The sequence below is a fragment of the Leucopleurus acutus genome (assembly GCF_964270905.1).
Source record: "Leucopleurus acutus genome assembly, chromosome: 10".
NCBI lineage: Eukaryota > Metazoa > Chordata > Mammalia > Artiodactyla > Delphinidae > Leucopleurus > Leucopleurus acutus.
The window spans coordinates 64,730,984-64,743,320 of NC_139153.1; the positions used below are offsets into that span (position 1 = coordinate 64,730,984).

At 45.3% G+C, this 12,337-nt stretch overlaps 1 pseudogene across 1 annotated transcript; it reads left to right on the plus strand.

Moving 5' to 3' along the window:
• The first annotated feature begins 449 nt into the window (after positions 1–449).
• On the plus strand, positions 450–2,265 carry LOC309967624 (heat shock factor protein 1-like; annotated as a pseudogene). Its single transcript has one exon. The product of its transcript is annotated as a heat shock factor protein 1-like (transcript).
• Positions 2,266–12,337: the final 10,072 nt, after the last annotated feature.

The following is a 12,337-nucleotide window of genomic DNA, read 5'->3' on the forward strand; positions in this document are numbered from 1 at the left end:
ACAGGTACTGACGTTTGAATGTGATTCAAAAAATTTGCCATTCTGCGTGCAGGAAAGCGCGGAGTCCTAACCACTGTCCTGCCAGGGAATTTCCATGCTTCAAAAATTTAAAAGTCCGGATTCCCACTCAATTACCTCAAGGCCACTAGTTCCCACCTAGGTTCCAGAGTGGCCCACCAGCTTGTGGGTGTCTTGCTTTTAAATAGGAGTGCTCAGGTCAGGACTGTATACTGTATTTGAGGGAGACTTTGGACATGAACAAAAAATCAAAATAAGAAGTTAAAAAGAAGCCGGTGGTCGATGCCGTTGGGAGCTCGCCCGTCGCAAGATGGCGGCGGCCATGTGGGCCGCAGGCCCCGGGCCGGTTCACATCCGGGCGGCCCGCGGTGGCGGCCGGCCCGTGGTCTCTCCTCGTGGTCACTCCCTCCGCCTCTTCTGCCTTGCCCGGGATGGATCTGCCCGTGTGCCTGGGCACGGCAGAGCCCAGCAACGTCCAGGTCTTCCTGACCAAGTTGTGGACCTTCGTGAGCAACCAAGACACGGACGTTCTGGAGCCCGAGCAGGAACAGCGCCCACGTGCTCACCCAGGGCCCGTCTGCCAAGGAGGTGCCACCTAAGTCCTCCAAGCACAGCAGCACGGCCAGCTTCGTGGGGCAGCTCATGTGTGGCTTCCGGAAGGTGGTCCGCATTGAGCAGGGCAGCCTGGTCAAGCCAGAGGGGGACGACACCGAGTTCCAGCACCCGTGCTTCCTGCGCCGCCAGGAGCAGCCCCTGGTCAAGAGGAAAGTGACCAGCGTGTCCACTCTGTGGAGCGAGGACATAAAGATTCCCCAGGACAGGGTCACCAAGCTGCTGACCGACGTGCAGCAGATGAAGGGGAATCAGGAGAGCATGGATTCCAAACTGCTGACCGTGAAGCAAGAGAGCGAGGCCCTGTGGCGGAAGGTGGCTGGCCTGCAGCAGAAGCACGCCCGGCAGCAGAAAGTCGTCAACAAGCTCATCCAGTTCCTCATCTCGCTGGTGCAGTGGAACTAGATCCGGGGGGTGAAGAGAAAGATCCCCCTGATGCTGTATGACAGCTATTCCATGCCTAGTACTCCCTGGAGCACATCCACGGCCCGGGCCCCTACTCGGCTCCGGCATGGCCTACAGCGGCCGCAGCTTCTGTTCCCCAGATGCTGTTGCCGGCTCGGGACCCTTCGTCTCTGACATCACTGAGCTACCCCAGTAGTCCCTTGGCCTCTCCAGGCAGGAGCATAGACGACTAGAGGCCCCTGTCCAGTAGGACCCTGGTTCGAGTCAAGGAGGAGCCCCCCAGCCCACCTCGGAGCCCCCGGGCAGAGGATGCTGGTCCCGGGCACCCGTCCACCATGGTGGATACGCCCCTGTCCCCAACCACCCTCATTGACTCCATCCTGTGGGAGAGCCTGCACCGGCTGCCTCGGCCACACCCTTCACAGACGCGGGGGCGGAAAGGGGTGACCCCTCTCGCCCCTGCCCGCCTCGGCCCCACACCCCATCCCTCCCAGAAGTGCCTCAGCATAGCCCGCCTGGACAATTTGACTCGCGCTCCACAGATGTCTGGGGTTGCCCGCTTCTTCCCCTGCCCCTCCTCCTCTCTGCGTGTTTGAGTCCAGCCAGGGGACCGAGCTCAGGGACCACTTGGACGCCATGGACTCCAACCTGGGCGACCTGCAGACCAAGCCGACTAGCCACGGCTTCAGCGTGGACACCAGTGCCCTGCCGGACCTGTTCGGCCCCTCGGTGACATTGCCCGACAGGAGTCTGCCTGACCTTGACAGCAGCCTGGCCCGCGAGACCCCCAGGCCTCGCGAGGCAGAGAGCAGCAGCCCTGACTTGGGGAAGCAGCTCCTGCTGGACCCGGGCTCCGTGGACGTGCGGGGCACCGGTCTGCCGGTGCTCTTTTTTTTTTTTTTTTTTTTTTTTGGTACGCGGGCCTCTCACTGTTGTGGCCTCTCCCGTTGCGGAGCACAGGCTCCGGACGCGCAGGCTCAGCGGCCATGGCTCACGGGCTCAGCTGCTCCGCAGCTTGTGGGATCTTCCCAGACCGGGGCACGAACCCGTGTTCCCTGCATCGGCAGGCGGACTCTCAACCACTGCGCCACCAGGGAAGCCCCGCCTGTACTCTTAGAGCTGGGGGAGGGCTCCTGCTTCTCGCAGGAAGACAACCACACTGATGACCCCACCATCTCCCTGCTGATGGGCTCTGAGCCCCCCAAAGCAAGGGACACCACTGTCTCCTAGAGGCCCGGGTCTTGGCGTGGCCCCCCAGACCAAGGGTCCGGCCCCGTGTGCCAAGGCTTGCTTGGGGCTTCATAGCCACACTTGGACTGACTAGTACACGGGTGTTCATAGAACTGTATTTTGGATTTTTACATGAGAAACCCCCTTTCCCCTTCCATAGAGATATACAGATACATACGAGAACGGACGGGTGGATGGACAGACGGACAAGACAGGCAGAGATCTAAGAACAACGGGCTCTGTCTGTGGCAAAAAACAAACAACAACAAAATACAGAGCAAACAGAGGCAGAGAGAAGAGGGGAATGTCACATAAACTATAATAAACTTCCTCATAGATAAGCTAGAGTATCTCTGAAAGAAGAACAGGATGCTGTGAAACATCAGCAAGGAGGTGCTGTAAGATGATCAACAGTATATGAGAAATAAAACCTTAAGGCCCATTTTAAGATCCAGACTTTTCTTCTTATGAGGGAAAGAAGCTACTGGTATTTAAAAAACAACCGTTGGCATTATTATCCTTAGCTCAACCAACCAAAAATGGTATGTATCTTCTTTTTGTGTCTTGAAAATGAAGGGAGTCTCTAAAGAAAGAAATGTATCTTTCTCTGAGAAATTACTCTTTGTTCTGGTTATTTAGGAATTGTATTGGTTTGATACTGCAATTAATTTACAAAGGAATTCTTCCTATTGAATAGGTAACATACTGCAAAATCCCACAGGGAGAAAGGTGCATCTCTTGTTTTCTCGTGTCCTGCAGCCGCCCAGTCCACCTCTCAGGAGCCAGACTCTTTTATTGGTTTCTCCTGCATCTTTCCAGATAGAGGCAATTTACTGTGAAGCCAACTACGCTTCTGCGTCAGCGTCCTTTGCTTGCTTAGGCCTCTTCCCAGGCCTTATACCGAATTTTGTATTTGTACTTTTTGTATTCTTTTTCTTAAAAAGGGCCACCAGAATTGTACAAGTTTCAGAGCCCCTCAAACCTGAATCTGCAAGCTTCCAGAGACAGTGTCTTCATATACAAGCGTGTATCTGCATATATTCTATAAAAATACGTAAACAGTAGTATATCATATTCATTGTTCCCTGCCTTGCTTTTTTACACTTCATATCTTGAAATCAGTATTTACAAGAGTTGCCTCCTTTTTAACCATTGTGTTACATTCTATTGTAGGGATAATGGTACTTTTATGTAAACATTCATCTATTGATGAATAATTGAGTTATTTCCACTATTCTACCAATACACACGGTGCTGCAATGAATAACCTTGTATGTAATTCACAGTCAGAGTGACCATACCTGTAGGTGTCTGGGGTAGTCCTTACTTGCAACAGTGCTCCCTTAGATTCTCAAAAATGTCCAGTGTAGATGTATATTCTTTGAAGGAGAATCACTAGATTAAAGAATATGTAAATATTTAACTTCAGTAGATATTATAAAATTGCTGTCTGTAGAGGTTGCACCGGTGTACCCTCCCATCAATGTGTGGACAGTACTAATTTCTTTCCCTGGCCCCTGCCAAATGAGTGTTATCAAACTTCTATATCTATATGATGGGCAAGAAATAGTGTGTCATTCTTATTTTAATTTACTTTTAAAAGTTAGTGAAATTAAGTGTATTTCTTTCAGTCAAGTGGTTGAAAATCTATTTGAATTTCCTTTCCTATAAATAATCTATGTCTTTGCTCATTTTCTATTGGTTGTCAATATTTTTCTTATTGATTTGAAAGAGATTTTTATATGTTGGGGAGTGCTGCCTGTTATTTAGAAATAACTTCGGGAAAGTAAAGGCTGGAAGTAAATATACACATACTTTATTTTAAACCATGCTTTTCAAACTGGTTTACACACATCCCAGGAAATACTTGTCAGTGTGGCAGGGAACAGAGTAGATGGTGTTTAATAGCATCAGCTCTGGAGCCAGACTGCCGTGTTCATGTTCCAGTTCTGCCTCTTGCTAACTAAGTAACTTTGGACAAATCTTTTAAATTTCATTGACTCAATTAACTATCCATAAAGTAGATAATAATCTCTACTTCACAAAGTTGGAGTTAAAGAGCCTATGCCAAGAAAAGATAGTTAGCTTGGAAAACCAAAATAAACAATAATTCTGGTCCTGTTATTTGGCTTTTAAAAAAGAATCATAAGGGGCTTCCCTGGTGGCGCAGTGGTTGAGAATCTGCCTGCTAATGCAGGGGACACAGGTTCGAGCCCTGGTCTGGGAAGATCCCACATGCCGCGGAGCAACTAGGCCTGTGAGCCACAACTACTCAGCCTGCGCGTCTGGAGCCTGTGCTCCACAACGAGAGAGGCCATGACAGTGAGAGGCCTGCACACCGCGATGAAGATTGGACCCCGCTTGCCACAACTAGAGAAAGCCCTTGCACAGAAACAAAGACCCAACACAGCAAAAATAAATAAATAAATTAATTAAAGTACCCTTAATTTAAAAACAAAAATCATAAGGACACACACAAAATTAAGGTAAAGTGATAAGAGTATGCCATGCAAATTTTGAACAAGAATCCAACTGGCACAGATAACTTCTTAACAGACTGTATCAGTTAGCTAATTGCTGTTTTTATTTATTTATTTATTTTTGGTTTCAATTAATTAATTTATTCATTTATGGCTGCGTTGGGTCTTCATTGCTGTGGGGTTTCTCTAGTTGTGGCGAGCAGGGGCTACTCTTCGTTGGGGTGCGGGCTTCTCATTGCAGTGACTTCTCTTGTTGCGGATCACGGGATCTAGGCACACAGGCTTCGGTAGTTGTGGCACGCGGATTCAGGAGTTGTGGCACATGGGCTTAGTTGCTCCGTGGCATGTGGGATCTTCCCGGACCAGGGCTTTAACCCATGTCCCCTACATTGGCAGGTGGATTCTTAACCACTGCGCCACAAGGGAAGTCCTAATTGCTGGGTTTTTTTTTTAATTAATTAATTTATTTATTTATTTATATTTGGCTGCGTTGGGTCTTCGTTGCTGCGCGCGGGCTCTCTCTAGTTGCGGCGAGCGGGAGCCACTCCCCATTGCGGTGCACGGGCCTCTCATTGCGGTGGCCTCCCCCGTTGAGGAGCACGGGCTCTAGGCGTGCGGGTTTCAGTAGTTGTTGTGGCTCACGGGCTCCAGAGCGCAGGCTCAGCAGTTGTGGCACACGGGCTCGCTCCGCGGCATGTGGGATCCTCCTGGGCCAGGGCTCGAACCCATGTCCCCTGCATTGGCAGGAGGACTCCCAACCACTGTGCCACCAGGGGAGCCCTAATTGCTGTTTTTTAAAAAAGAACAACAGGCCCCAAATGGAGTCATTTATGCTACGCCCCACCGAGACTTAGTACCTAACTTAATTGTACTTTCAACTTCTCCCAGGAGTGGAATTTTAAACCAATTAGTCTGAAAGTACCTGATCAACCCTAGTGAAGTAATCAGCTTGATAAGACCCCCTGCCTTTCCCTAACGCAAGGGGATCTTCCCTGGAAAATTCACTTAACTTCCTTGTCTCATCCTCCTTCTGCTTTTAAAATCTTTCCATCTTGAACATCTCCTCAGAGCACAGTTCTCTTTGTTTTTTGGTGGGTTTTGTTTGTTTGTTTTTAAATAAATTTATTTATTTAATTTATTTATTTATTTTTGGCTGCGTTGGGTCTTCGTTGCTGTGCGTGGGCTTTCTCTAGTTGCGGTGAGCCGGGGATACTCTTCATTGCGGTGCGCAGGCTTCTCATTGCGGTGGCGACTCTTGCTGCAGAGCACGGGCTCTAGAGCGCAGGCTCAGTAGTTGTGGAGCACGGGCTTAGTTGCTCCGCGCCATGTGGGATCTTCCAGGACCAGGGATCGAACCCGTGTCCCCTGCATTGGCAGGCGGGTTCCTAACCATAGCACCACCAGGGAAGCCCCAGTTTCTTGATGGTGTTTTTTGGCCCTGCTGCATGGCTTGTAGGATCCTAGTTCCCTGACCAGGGATCGTACCCGGGCCCACATCAGTGAAAGTGCTGAGTCTTAACAACTGGACCACCAGGGAATTCCCTGAGCACACTCCTCTTTGTTAGATAGGATGCTGCCCAATTCATGAATCATTGAATAAAGCCAATTAGATCTTCAAATTCTCTCTGTTCAGTTTGTTTTCTAACACTGTGTATCTCACTATCCCAATATTTTGTGCCTTAACCATTTAATTAACTCACGCTTCTGTGGGTTGGCAGCATGGGCTGGGCTCCTGTATGGATTTCTTGTAATCTCAGCAAAGCTCACTCATATGTTTGTGATCAGCAGCTGGTCAGTTGGACAGCTCTGCTTCTGAAGGTTGCCTGGGTGTTGCTGCGGTGATAAGAGGTGGCCGGGCCACAGGTCTTGTCATCCAGAAGACCAGCCTGAGGTTGTTGGCTGGCAGGGTTTCGGGATTGAGAGCAGAAGTGTACAGGGCTTTCTGAGGCCTTGGCTGGCACAAGGTTGCTTCCACCTGGTTTTATTGACCTAAGCCAGTCACAAGGCCAATCCAGATTCCAGCAGTGCGGCAACAAGCTCCACCTTTTGATGGCGTAGCTGCCAAGAGCACATTGCAAAGAGCTCAGATAACAGGAAGTGGGGAGCATTGCAGCCGATTCCACACCTAGATAAATTTGAAGTTTGGGATACAGAGTGCAGGTGAGAGATAGCCAGCAATCATGGGGCTATGCAAACCCACAACGTCCCACAGAGCAAAAGTCAATCTGAACGTCTCTCACAGCCAGAGGAAACCAAAACTGCTTCTGGTCTGTGCTGGTTAAGTAAAGCATTTCCTCCCCTGCATCTGGCACTGATGGGTATGGTGGGATGCTGCGGGAGTCTGGAAAGAAATTCACAAAGAAGAATCCGGCCACACTGTCTTTGTTCCCCAGCACAACTTTCCAAGTCAAGCCAGTGATGGCTGGCCGAGGGAAGAAACTTAATTTAAAATGAAGTGTGGAGGACTTTTCATAGAGAGATAGAGCAGATTCGCTCTGTGACCTTCCTGAGTATTGTTCAAAGGCAGAGAAAGAACTAGCTCCACAGGGCAGGTTACCAGGGACAATGGGGGAAAAGGATAAAGCTATTATCTGATTACAACCTACAAGCCCACAGACTCCATGTACTGTTACAGAGATTAAAAAAATTATAGATTGTAGTAAGTGATATAAAGGAAATAAACAGCGTGAGAGAGAATTAGAGCTATAGAGAGAGGGGAGGCATTGGGTTTCTTGATAGAGTTGCCTGGAAATGACTCCCTGGGGCGACTTGAAGTCGGAGAATGAACTGTCCCAGTGTTTCAGGCAGAGGGACTGGCTAGTGTCAAGTCGCAAGACAGGGAAGACCTTGGCACGTTCTCGGGCAATGACTTGTTTTTTCTTTTTTAACTACAATTTATGGGATAAAAAAAACAGTTTATTACTGCAATCCAGAACACATGCATCCAAAACAAAAATTTCATGAAATTCTCCTTCTACATAAAGTGCTAAAATGCACTCTTGTATTTTCTTTTACTTCAGGTTCATTGAGACATAATTTACATACAGTAAAATCCACCCTTGTTAGGTGTACAGTTCCATCTGTTTTGACAAATGTATGCAGTCGCAGACATCACCACAATCAAGATATAGGACATTTCCATCCACCTCAAAATTCCCTCAGGCTCCTTTGTAGTCAGTCGCCTCCCCCAACATGAAGCCACTAGCAAGCGCTGATCTGATTTCTGCTCCTACAGACAGATTTTTAAAAATAGCTTTTCTTAGTATCTGTCTATAGGTTTATTGATTTTAATGATCTTTTCAAATAACCTGGTATCATTAATTTTTCTCTATTTTTCTGTTCTCAATTTCATTGATTTGTGCTCTAATCTTCCTTATTTCTTACTTATTCACTTTTTTTTTTTTTTTTTTTTTGTGGTACGCGGGCCTCTCACTACTGTGGCCCCTCCCGTCGCGGAGCACAGGCTCCGGACGTGCAGGCTCAGCGACCATGGCTCACGGGCCCAGCCGCTCTGCGGCACGTGGGCTATTCCCGGACCGGGGCACGTACCCTTGTCCCCTGCCTTGGCAGGCGGACTTTCAACCACTGCGCCACCAGGGAAGCCCCCTTACTTATTCACTTTGAATTTAATTTGCTCTTCTTTTTTCTGACTTCTTAAGATGGAACATAGATTAATAATTTGAAACTTTTTTTGTTTTCTAGTTTAATGTTTAAATTTCCATTTAGGCACCACTTTGGCTGTGTCCTGCAAATTTTGATATGTTATTTTTCCATTTTTATTCAATTCAAAATATTTTCTAGTTTCCCTTGTGACTTCCTCTTTGACCCATGGGTAATTTAGAAGTGTGTTGTTTAACCTGCAAAAATTTGGGAGATTTTCCAGATATCATTCTAATTTAATTCAGTTGTGGTCAGAGAACATACTTTTTATGATTTCAGTTATTTAAAATTTGTTGAGTCTTGTTTTATGGTCCAGACTATTATCTATCTTGATGAATGCTTGATGTGCCCTTGGAAAGAATGCTGTTTTTCTGTTGTTGGGTGGAATGTTCTATAAATGTCAATTAGGTCAAATCTGTTGATAGTGTGTTCAGATCTTTTTACCTTTGCTGATTTTCTGTCTACTTGTTTCATCAATTACTGAGACAGGAGTATTGAAGCCTCCAGCTATAACTGTGGATTTATCTATTTGACTTTCAGTTCTATAAGTTTTGCTATATGTATTTTGGAGCTGTGTTCAACGCGTGAACATTTAGGACTATTATGTCTTCTTCATGAATTTTTGTTTGTTTTTGAGATTTTTTTAAACTTTTTTTTTAATTGGAGTATAATTGCTTTACAATGTTGTGTTAGTTTGTGCTGTACAATGAAGTGAATCAGCTATATGTATACATATATCCCCTCCCGCTTGGACTTGCCTCCCATCCCCCAATCCTGCCCATCTAGCTTATCCCAGAGCGCCGAGCTGAGCTCCCTGTGCTATTCCACAGGTTCCCCCTAGCTATCTATTTTACACATGGTGGTGTATTTGTGTCAAACCTAATTTCCCAATTCATCCCACCCTCCACTTCTGCCCCTGTGTCCATACGTCTGTTCTCTACATCTGCGTCTCTATCCTTGCACTGGAAATAGGTTCATCTGTACTATTTTTCTAGATTCCACATATATGCATTAATATATGATATTTGTTTTTCTCTTTCTGACTTACTTCACTCTGTATGACAGACTCTAGGTCCATCCACATCTCTACAAATTACCCAATTTGTTACTTTTTATGGCTGCATAATATTCCATTATGTATATGTACATCTTCTTTATCCATTCATCTGTTGATAGACATTTAGGTTGTTTCCATGACCTGGCTATTGTAAATAGTGCTGCAGTGAACATTGGGGCACATGTGTCTTTTTGAATTATGGTTTTCTCAGGGTATATGCCCAGTAGTGGGATTGCTGGGTCATATGGTAGTTCAATTTTTAGTTTTTTAAGGAACCTCCATACTGTTCTCCACAGTGGCTGTATCAATTTTACAGTCCCACCAACAGTGTAAGAGGGTTTCCTTTTCTCTGGGATGCTTGGTACAATTTAAATTATCTGAGGCTTGATTTGTGACCCAGGATGGATCTATCTTGGAGAATGTTTTGTGTGCACTTGAGAAGAAAGTGTAATCTGCTGCTTTTGGGTGGAATGTCCTATAAATATCAATTAAATCTATCTGGTCTATTGTGTCATTTAAAGCTTGTGTTTCCTTATTTATTTTCTGCCTGGATGATCTGTCCATCGGTGTAAATGGGGTGTTAAATCCCCCACTATTACTGTGTTACTGTCTATTTCCCCTTTTATGGATGTTACCATTTGCCTTATGTACTGAGGTGCTCCTATGTTGGGTGCATAAATATTTATAATTATGATACCTTCTTCTTGGGTTGATCCCTTGGTCATTATGTAGTGTCCTTCCTTATCTCTTGTAACAGTCTTTAAAGTCTACTTTATCTAATATGAGTATTGCTACTCCAGCTTTCTTTTGATTTCCATTTGCATGGAACATCTTTTTCCATCCCCTCATTTTCAGTCTGTATGTGTCGCTAGGTCTGAAGTGGATCTCTTATAGACAGCATATATACGGGTCTTGTTTTTGTATCCATTCAGCCAGCTTGTGTCTTTTGTTTGGAGCATTTAATCCATTTACATTCAAGGTAATTATTGATATGTATATTCCTATTACCATTTTCTTAATTGTTTTGGATTTGTTTTTGTGGGTCTTTTTCTTCTCTTGTGTTTTCCACCTAGAGAAGTTCCTCTAGCATTTATTGTAAGGCTGGTTTGGTGGTGCTGAATTCTCCTAGCTTTTGCTTGTCTGTAAACCTTTTGATTTCTCTGGTGAATCTGAATGAGATCCTTGCTGGGTAGAGTAATCTTGGTTGTAAGTTTTTCCCTTTCATCATTTTAAATATATCCTGCCACTCCACTCTGCCTACAGAGTTTCTGCTGAAAAATCAGCTGATAACCTTACAGGGATTCCCTTGCATGTTATTTGTTGCTTTTCCCTTGCTGCTTTTGATATTTTTTCTTTGAATTTAATTTTTGTTAATTTGATTAATATGTGTCTTGGTGTGTTTCTCCTAGGGTTTATCCTATATGGGACTCTAGCTTCCTGGACTTGGGTGGCTATTTCCTTTCCCACATTAGGGGAGTTTTCAACTATAATCTCTTCAGATATTTTTTCAGACCCTTTCTCTTTCTCTTCTTCTGGGACCCCTATAATTCGAATGTTTGTGCATTTAATATGTCCCAGAGGTCTCTGAGACTGTCCTCAATTCTTTTTATTCTTTTTTCTTTATTCTGCTCTTCAGCAGTTATTTCCACCATTCTATCTTTGAGGTCACTTATTTGTTCTTCTTCCTCAGTTACTCTGCTATTGATTCCTTCTAGAGTATTTTTCATTTCAGTTATTGTGTTGTTCATCAGTGTTTGTTCTTTAGTTCTTCTAGGTCTTTGTTAAACATTTCTTGTATTTTCTCGATCCATGCCTCCATTCTATTTCTGAGATTTTGGATCATCTTTACTATCATTACTCAGAATTCTTTTTCAGGTAGGTTGCCTATTTCCTTGTCATTTATTTGGTCTTGTAGGTTTTTACCTTGCTCCTTCATCTGTAACATATTTTTTAGTCGTCTCATTTTTTTTGATGAGTGGGGCTATATTCCTGTCTTACTGGCTGTTTGGCCTGAGGCATCCAGGACTGGAGTTTGCAGGCAGTTAGGTAGAACCATGTCTTGGTGCCGAGATGAGGACCTCCGGGAGACCTCACTCCGGTTAATATTCCCTGGGGTCTGAGGTTCTTTGTTAGTCCAGCAGTCTGGACTCGGCACTCCCACCACAGGAGCTCAAGCCTGACCTCCCAGCCTGGGAGCCAAGATCCTGCAAGCCATGAGGCACAGCAGAAAAAAAAGGCAGAACAATAACAAAGAATAAAAAATTTTTTTTAATTAGAAAAATAAGGACTTCCCTGGTGGTGCAGTGGTTAAGAATCCACCTGCCAATGCAGGGGACACGGGTTCGATCCCGGTCTGGGAAGATCCCACATGCTGTGGAGCAGCTAAGCCCGTGCACCACAACTACTGAGACTGTACTCTAGAGCCTGCGAGCCACAACTACTGAACCCGCATGCCACAACACTGAAGCCCACATGCTGCAACTACTGAAGTCTGCGTGCCTATAGCCTGTGCTCCACAACAAGAGAAGCCACCGCAAGGAGAAGCCCATGCACCACAATGAAGAGTAGCCCCCGATCGCTGCAATTAGAGAAAGCCCACATGCTGCAACAAAGACCCAATGCAGCCAATAAATAAATAAATAAATAAATGTTTAAAAAGCCTTTTATAAAAAAAGTAAACTGCTGATCCCTACTTTTTTCTCCTCCTGTTTAGAGGTCCCAACCTTATTTCACTTAGCTATTTATTTTGCTATTAATTTCATACTTTTATTATTTTTTAATCAAAGTTATTCATGCACATAGTCGAAAGATTCAAATAGTTGGGAAAAAACATACCTTCTCCCACCCATCTGCCCATTTCTCCAGTCCAACATAG